General features: G+C 40.9%; 1 non-coding gene across 1 annotated transcript; it reads left to right on the forward strand.

The window, feature by feature from the left end:
• The first annotated feature begins 8,641 nt into the window (after window positions 1–8,641).
• LOC136130090 (small nucleolar RNA SNORA70) lies at window positions 8,642–8,780 on the forward strand. Its single transcript, XR_010656293.1, has one exon. It is a non-coding gene; the product is annotated as a small nucleolar RNA SNORA70 (small nucleolar RNA).
• The last annotated feature ends 693 nt before the right edge of the window (window positions 8,781–9,473 follow it).

Below are 9,473 nucleotides of genomic sequence, written 5' to 3' on the forward strand. Positions count from 1 at the left end.
GTCTTTTGGTTGGAGCATTTAATCCATTCACATTTAAGGTAATTATCGATATGTATGTTCCTATTACCATTTTCTTAATTGTTATGGGTTTATTTATGTAGGTCCTTTTCTTCTCTTATGTTTCCCACTTAGAGAAGTTCCTTTAGCATTAGTTGTAGAGCTGGTTTGGTGGCGCTGAATTCTCTTAGGTTTTGCTTGTCTGTAAAGCTTTTGATTTCTCCGTTGAATCTGAATGAGATCCTTCCCAGGTAGAGTAATCTTGGTTGTAGGTTCTTCCCTTTTATCACTTTAAATATATCATGCCACTTCTTCTGGCTTGTAGAGTTTCTGCTGAGAAATCAGCTGTTAACCTTATGGGAGTTTCCTTGTAAGTTATTTGTTGTTTTTCCCTTGTTGCCTTCAATAATTTTTTTTGTCTTTATTTTTTGTCGATTTGATTACTGTGTGTCTCAGCGTGTTTCTCCTTGCGTTTATCCTGCCTGGGACTCTGTGCTTCCTGGTCTTGGGTGGCTATTTCCTTTCCCATGTTAGGGAAGTTTTCGACTATAATCTCTTCAAATATTTTCTCAGGTCCTTTCTCTCTCTTTTCTCCTTCTGGGACCCCTATAATGCGAATGTTGTTGCATTTGATGTTGTCCCAGAGGTCTCTTAGGCTGTCTTCATTTCTTTTCATTCTTTTTTCTTTATTCTGTTCTGTGGCAGTGAATTCCACCATTCTGTCTTCCAGGTCACTTACCTGTTCTTCTGCCTCAGTTATTCTGCTATTGATTCCTTCTAGTGTAGTTTTCATTTCAGTTATTGTATTGTTCATCTCTGTTTGTTCTTCTTTGTCTTTGTTAAACATTTCTTGCATATTCTCGATCTTGGCCTCCATTCTTTTTCCAAGGTCCTGGATCATCTTCCCTATCATTATTCTGAATTCTTTTTCTGGAAGGTTGCCTATCTCCATTTCATTTAGTTGTTTTGCTGGGGTTTTATCTTGTTCCTTCATCTGGTAAAAAGTCCTCTGCCTTTTCATTTTGTCTATCTTTCTGTGAATGTGGTTTTTCTTCCATAGGCTTCAGAATTGTAGTTCTTTTGGCTTCTGCTCTGCACGTATGTCTTTAAATTTTCATACCATCTGTATTAGTAGGACAGATTCCTGGAAACTGAGCTGCTGAGTCAAAAGGCACGGAAATTTAAAATTTTAATTGTCTTCTAGTGTCCTTCGCATAAGGTTGTACCGATTCCTGCCCACACCAGCGTGTTATGAGATAGTCTCTTTGCTTACAGTGGAGCCAGTGTTGACATTTTCATATTTAAAAAATTTTGCTAATTATTTTCATTAAAAAATTTTAATGATTGGATAACAGGTCTTGTTCTGCAGGTGACATACATTGTCCAACCTTTATTAGCAGATGGGCATTTACTTAGTTTTCTGTTGTTACTTAGTTTCCTTTCTTTTGCCTTAGTTTCTCTTTATTTTATTTTATTTTGCTGCTGCATAAGTAGTGTTTAGACTAAAGATTCTCTGAACATTTGTCCTTATGTGCTAGTGGATTCATTACTGTGAAAACGGTTCTGGGGTTGAAGGGTATTATTTACAATCAGCTCTCTGTATCCGTGGGTTCTGTATCTGTAGGTTCTCCATCTGTGGATACAGAGGGCTGCCATCTTTTAGAAGGGACTTGAGCATCAGTGGATTTTGGTGTCTGTGCGGAACAAGTGTAGTACTAATTTTTATGCATATTTCATTACTGCATTTTAAAAAAAATTTTAAGTTTTGGTTGTGTTGGGTCTTTGTTGCTGCATGTGGGCTTTCTTTAGTTGCGGCGAGCAGGGGCTACTCTTCGTTGTGGTGTGTGGGCTTCTCATTGCGGTGGCTTCTCTTGTTGCACAGCATGGGCTCTAGGTGTGCGGGCTGCAGTAGTTGCGGTAGTAGTAGGCGGATTCTTAATCACTGCGCCACCAGGGAAGCCCCCTTACTGCTTTTTAAGAAGGCTGTTATTCTTTACATTTACCTTGGCAGCAGTGTATGAACTTTCCCCTTTCCCACATCCCCAGGAGAGAGTTATTATCTGCTTTTATTTTCTTCTGGCCAGTCAAAAATGTCTTGGTTATTTGAATTACACTTTTTCTTACTTAGTAATTTTGAATATCTTTTTGTTGTTATTTGTTTGTTTGTTATTGGGATTTGTTTTCTGTGCATTTCCAATCCTGTCTTTTGCCTGTTTTTCCTGTTGGGTTGTCTGTCTTTTGCTTATCAATTTATATATACATACATACACACACATGACACACTGTCCTCATTAAGAAATCTAGCCTGACCCTCAGATTGTAATTTGCTTCCCTAGGTTTTCTTACAGTGCTTTTTATTTTTTACATTTAAGTCTTTATCTCTGTTTTTAAAAATATGATGTAAAGGGAAGATCTTTATTTTCTCTAGAGCAGTGCTGTCCAGTAGAAATAAAATGCAAGATACTTATGTAATTTTAAGTCAAAGCTGCATTAAAAAAAGTAAAAAGAAACAAGTGAAATGAATCATAATAATATATTTTATTTCACCAACTTAACCCATTATATCAAAAATATTTTTACATGTAATCCATTTTAAGCAATTATTAGTGGGATATTTTATGTTTTCTCAGACTAAGTCTTTGAAATCCAATGTATATTTTACACTCATCAAATCTCAATTGTAGACTAGGTGCATTTTAGGTGCTCAGTGGCCACATGTGGCTAGTGGTTACTGTTGAATAGCATGCATTAGATGGCTTAGATGGATGGCTAGTTGTGCTAGCTACATTTATTAAATAATCATCCTCTTTTTTTTTTTTTTTGCAGTATATGGGCCTCTCACTGTTGTGGCCTCTCCCGTTTGTGGAGCACAGGCTCCGGACACGCAGGCTCAACAGCCATGGCTCACGGGCCCAGCCGCTCCGCAGCATGTGGGATCTTCCCAGACCGGGGCACGAACCCGTGTCCCCTGCATCGTCAGGCAGACTCTCAACCACTGCGCCACCAGGGAAGCCCCATCCTCTTTTCATTGAATTAAACTATCACACTTGTCATATCTGAAATTCTTTCATAGTGAGATCTGTTTCTGGATTTTTGATTCTATATTCTAATCTTCTATTTATCTCTTCTTAACACCAACACCATAGATTTTATTTCATTGATTTTATAGTATTTTCTGAAATCTAGACAGGCAAGTCTCTCTTTCCTGTTATTTTTATACTTTTTCTTAGATGTTTTTGGACATGTATTCTGTATACACTCTGAAATCATTTTTTACTGTTCCCTCCCGTCAAAGAAAAAGAGAAAAACCTATTGTGATTCTAAACGGAAAAACATTAAATGTATAATTTAATTTGGGTATTGTTGGCATTTTTTATGTGTCTTCCCAGCCAAGAATGTAGTTTGCTTTCCATTTATTTAGATCTTATTTTATTTCTTCAATAAGATCTTCATTTTTAAAAAAAAATTTATTTAATTTTGGCTGTGCTGGGTCTTTGTTGCTGTGCATAGGCTTTCTCTAGTTCCTGCAAGCGGGGGCTACTCTTCGTTGTGGTGCACGAGTTTCTCACTGTGGTGGCTTCTCTTGTTGCGGAGCTCGGGCTCTAGGCGAGAGGATTTCAGTAGTTGTGGCACACGGGCTCAGTAGTTGTGGCTTGTGGGCTCTAGAGCGCAGGCTCAGTAGTTGTGGCACATGGGCTTAGTTGCTCCACGGCATGTGGGATCTTCCCAGACCAGGGCTCAAACCCGTGTCCCCTGCATTGGCAGGTGGATTCTCGACCACTGTGCCACCAGGGAAGTCCCAAGATCTTCATTTTTAAAAAACAGATTAATTTAGCATTTTTTTTGGCTGTTATGAATTTTTGGCTGTTACCATTTTTTTGGCTGTTTCTGATAAGCATACCAGGTGCTTCATTGCTTGGATAAAGAAGTAAGAAATAATTGATATTTGACTATTTCTCATATCTAGACCCCCATCACAATCTCTTACTAGTAGTAGTAAATTTTTAATTATAGAGTTCATTTAAATATTAACTGGCACTCCGTGTTTTCATAGATTTCCCCAGACAGTTCTTGTGCATTTGGCCAGAGAAGCTCATTTGAGATCTGCTAATCTGTATGCTAAAGTTTCTCAAAATTTGTTTCTGGCTTATATGTCTCTCCTGAAACTCACACATCTGGAGTTCAACATGTATGAACTGAGATTTTTCCCTCTCACTCTTTCACAACTAATGTGTTACTGAGTTCCAGGAATTCTTCTTAACTGCTGCCCTTTTCTCCCTCCCTAGAGTATCAAAGAATTTGTAGATATTTTAAAAAACTACTGCAGAGATTAAAGGGTCTCAATTTATAGAGCCTTCAGAAGTAAATTTCCCTGTCCTTTACATCACCTGTGAAGGTGCTCTTTTGGTTTGAATTGCTCATTCTGTTGCTCTCACGAGTACCCCTTTCCATGTGCTAATACAGTTACTAGCATTGATATCTATCCTTTTCTGTCTGAGAAGATAAAAAAATCCTAAATCCTAGGGCACATAGACGGAAACCATGTACTGGGAGGGGGTTATGTATGAGTTTCCTAGCGTTGCTATAACAAGGTATCACAAACTGGTGGCTTAAAAGAACAAAATTTATTTTCTCACAGTTCTGGAGGAAGACTGAAATCAAGGTGTTGGTCAGGTTGATTGCTTCTGGAGGCTTTGAGGGAGAATATGTTCCATGCCTCTCTCCTAGCTTCTTGTGGTGGCTGGCAATCCTTTGTGTTTCTTGGCAGTCTCTCTCTCCACTGTCACATGGTGTTCTCGTTGTGTGTCTGTGTCCGTGTCCAAAATTCCTTCTTCTAAAAAGAACATCAGTCATTGGATTAATGCCCGCCTTAATCCAGTATGCTCTCATTTTAACTTGATTACATTTACAAAGACCCTATTTCCAAATAAGATTGCATTCTGAGGTTCCTAGTGGACATGAATTTTGGGGGGACACTATTCAACCCAATATAGGGTATAAATTTTAAATTTCACTGGTGTCTGTAGATACTTCACCAGAGAGAAGTTTCCATGACACTGCAATATCCAGATGTCCTTGATGTAGACATTGAGTTGGTCAGTGGACTAGTCAGATTGTAGAACCATGGCTGCTACTTGTTCATATGCAAATATTTGGTTATGGGAAGCTAAGAGAATTAATACTAAGTAGGAGAAGTTGAAAATAGTAACTGGCATGAAGATGATTTTTCTAACCACTTTTACGTATGCTCTCATTGTCAGCTGAGCCTGGGAAATTTGCCACTTTTGATCATCTGACTCTGTGTCGTGATACCACCTTGCTTGATTACTTGGTGCCAAGGGGATCATACCAGAGGTCACCCCTGGTATTCTTTGGTCTGTAGGCAAAGCCTTTTTTCAAATCACACAAGTACAAGATGTGCTTATCTAAGTGGCACTTCAGTAGAGGAATCATGGGATTGTCAAGCTCTCCTCCACTCCCCTTACTTGATATGCATAGAAGAGGCAATTTTACCTCCAGGAAAGATTGCAGAATTTGGTTTTCTTGATTCTCAAGCTGGCTCTATTTTAGGGAGGGGATCAAAAGGAGAAGTGGCTGCTCCTAGTACAGTGAGTATGTAGTAGGTATTCTATAAATGTTTGTTGAATTAAGGAATCTTTTTCTCATAGGGGTAGCTGTTGGCATAATACATAGCTAATATTTATCTATATAGTGCTTTGTTTCCTTTGACTTCCACAACATTAGTATGTGGAAGGTTTTATTACTCCAGCTCTTCCCACTGCCAAATTATCATCCATCAGAACTAAGTTATTGTTATTTGTAGTTCCCTAAATCTAGTGCCCTATTTCACAGCTTGATGCCTTTGTTTTCCTGGATTCCTCCTAATCTTGCTCCCACCTCCAGGTTGTTAATATTTTTCTTTGCAAAACTTCTGTGCTTTTATAGTGTTCTTGAACTATTGATTTTTTTTTTTTTTTTTGCGGTACACGGGCCTCACACTGCCGTGGCCTCTCCCGCTGTGGAGCACAGGCTCCGGACACGCAGGCTCAGCGGCCATGGCTCACAGGTCCAGCTGCTCCACGGCATGTGGGATCCTCCCGGACCAGGGCATGAACCCGTGTCCCCTGCATCAGCAGGCAGACTCTCAACCACTGCGCCACCAGGGAAGCCCCTATTGATGTTTTTATATCTGTCCTCCACTGGACTAGGAACTACTTGAGAGCAGAAATTGTCTTTGTTTTCCCATTGCTTCACAGTGTCTGACACACAGGAAGCCTTAGCTCAAAGAAGGAGATCAAGGCTTGGAATGAATGAGTAATTTGCCTGAGGTCACACAGCTGGTGTATGGCAGAGCTAGAGGAGAATCTAAATCCTTAACCACTCAACAACTATAAAGAAGAAAACACTGCACGGGTGTCAGGAGACCCAAGGACTAACCTTGAGTTGGCAGCTCTTGTGTTATCCTACCTAGGTGAGATTCTTTACCTTTATGGTATCAGTATTTCAGTTCTTGTTTGTAATGCTCTTTTTAGGACCATCAACCAAAGGTTCTTTTTGTATGCATTTCTTCCAAGGAAATTGAAAAAGTCTCAATTCCCTATAGATTCCTTTTAAGATAAGTTGCTGAAGAGAACTGTTGACTATAATGAAGGTATGAAGAATTTCCTTTTCTGACTCAAGAGTATCCCTCCTATGAGGAGTTCAGACTAGGTGCTCTATAGGGCCCTTTTGGATTTTATATTCCAAGTCTTTCTACCTCACCTGAATGCTCTCCATTGATGACTACCCTTTATTCTTTCTTTCCCTCACCTTCATGTTGAGATGGAACGTTTCCTCAGGAGCGACCACCTTCTGCTCTCCATGGTCCTGAAAAGATGTCTCTGGGCTTCCTGAAAGTTTGTGTTTCCCAAATGCAAATTTGAGTTTTGATTGGTGCTTGAAGAAAAAGAAGATGGCAGATGATCTGCTAATGACTTACTGGAAAACACAGGAGAATGAAAGGCACTACCCAGGTGGTAGAGTCAGATCTTCTGTTATTTTGCATTTCTCCATCTCTCCCTCTTTCTTTTGGCTGCCTCAGTGAGTCCAACTCTGCTTCTCTTGTTGCTGAGGTCTCAGACTTTATGATTTACTCTAGAGGTGCTGGCATAACTGAGCTCAGATTTAGGATTAAGGAGATTAGGACTGGAGAAGGATTAGGTAGGTTCCAGAGGCTGATGGGTTTATCTGTCAGAGAGACTTCGGGAGCTCTGTATCTCTCACACTCAGACCTTTGTCCGCCCTGGGAACAACACAGTATTGTCACTGATCATGCCCTCATTCACTTCAGTGAATCCCTGAGGAGCTAGAATGTCCTCCCTCCCATCCTAAGAATTCCACTGCTTAGGAAGTGACCCAAAAGTGATAGCCTCTAAAGTCCTCTCCCTGTTCCCATAGAGCGCACAGAAAGATTTCAGGTGGAGATCCTGACCCTTAGGATGTGAAACTACTGGAATGAGATTTTTTTTCTTTCTTTCTTTTTTCTTTTTAAAGGGCATTTTCTTTGCTGTTGATATCCAGTGCTTCACTGCTTTGTTAATTATGTTGTAATTCCTCTCCTGTATCCCTCCCATTTAATTAATTGCCAGTTTCTGACATTTCTAAACATCTTAGCTGTCCCCTCCTTCCTTTTCCACTTTGACTGTCCTATTTCAGGCCCTTCCTATACTGTGGCAACTGACTCCCTACCTTTATCTGAGCATTTGGTCTCACTCCCTTGCCTCACTCCCAGTCTTTCCTTTGTACTGCCTCCTCGGTGATATTTCTGACTCAGGACTCTGTAGTATTCCCCTACTCAGTCATCTTTGATGGTGACTTTTATCCTTCACTGATTGGGTAAGACCTAAATCTCTCTGGAATGGCTTACAAGTCTCTTTATGATCTTGTTCAGTGGGCTGTCCTAACTTTATAGGTGGGAGATTTGTGAGGAAGAACAGACCACTTGTAGAGAAATAGACACTGCATCTTTGTGCACTTAGGTATATGGGGGATTCCATATGTGATCCCATTCAAATGTAAGGAGAGAAAGTTTAAAACAGCTTTCTACAGTCTTCGTTCTGGCTGGTGAAAGGAGCAAAGTGATCCTTCTTGTTTGTCAAACTGAGCACTTTCTAGGGAAGCCAAGATCTTTGCAAACTGCTCATGGAAATTACTCTTTCTCTTTGCAATAGATGTGGGCCATGGACCACTGAGGACACTCATTAAGCATGTACTCCTCAAATATTGAAGGAAGAGTCCATCAGAAACAAACTTTTATTGAGAGACTGTGTTAGGCATTGTGCTAGGTCCCATGGATACCAGTGAACAAGACATAGTCCCTTCAGGAATCTGAGGTCATAGCTGGGAAAAGAGACAGCTAATTCCAAAATGTTTCTCCAGAGATATAGCCAGTTCCAAACTAACTGTAGTCTTGATCATAATTCCTTTATTTTTTAATTTTTTTTATAACTCCTTTAGAGTTATTGTTTTCATAGTCTTTTTTCTTTTATCAGTCTTTATAGTGCTTCCTGTTTTTTGCTTTCAAATCAGAATTTAACAAAGCGTTTATTGGCCCTGCTGACCTATGTAGCAACAATCTTCCCTTTGCTGCAGTGAGAGAAGTGGTCTGCATTAATTTTACTTTCCTCAATTCTCATCTTTCCCCATGGGAGCCCAGTGTGCAATGGTTGCAAACAGCAGCCTCCTCAGTAGTGTGTGCAGCCTGTTGCCTGAATGGGTTGCCCTAAGGGACCTTGGAGACAGCCCTTTCCAGTGGGCATTCATGACTGGCATGCTGCCCCCAATCTAGGCTCCAGACAGGTATGTGCGGCATCTTTGGAAAGCCCCAGGGCACAGTGGCCAGGGTCCACATTGGCCAAATCATAATGTCCATCCACGCCAAGCTACAGAACAAGGAGCATGTGATTGAGGCCCTCTGCAGGGCCAAGTTCAAGTTCCCTGGCCGCCAGAAGAGCTACCTCTCGAAGAAGTGGGGATTTACTAAGTTTAACGGGGATGAATTTGAAAACATGGTGGCAGAAAAGTGGCTCATCTCGGATGGCTGTGGGGTCAGATGCATCCCTAATTGTTGCCCCTGGACAAATGGTGGGCCCTGCACTCTTTAGAGTTTTGGCGCTGTCCCCTTCTTACTCATGCCCACCAATAAATCCTACTTTCCTGTCAGAAAACAAATTCTCATCTTTCTTTGACTTCTGCAGTCCCACTTCTTCTCGCCACTTAATTTACACTGTCTTCCAGTGGTCCTCAGAGGCCTTTCCTTAGTCTTCTCTATGGCACCTGACACCACTCATGGTGCTCCCTCAGTCTCAGAGCACTGTTGGATACCGTCCAGTCTGCTCAGTCTCTCCCTTTGTTCCCACCACCTCTTCCCCCCTGCCCCCCGCACTTGCCTCTCCCATGAACCTCTAACAGACTCTTCCTCAACACCCTCCTCACAT

This window comes from Phocoena phocoena, chromosome 10 (genome assembly GCF_963924675.1).
Source record: "Phocoena phocoena chromosome 10, mPhoPho1.1, whole genome shotgun sequence".
Classification (NCBI taxonomy): Eukaryota; Metazoa; Chordata; class Mammalia; order Artiodactyla; family Phocoenidae; genus Phocoena; species Phocoena phocoena.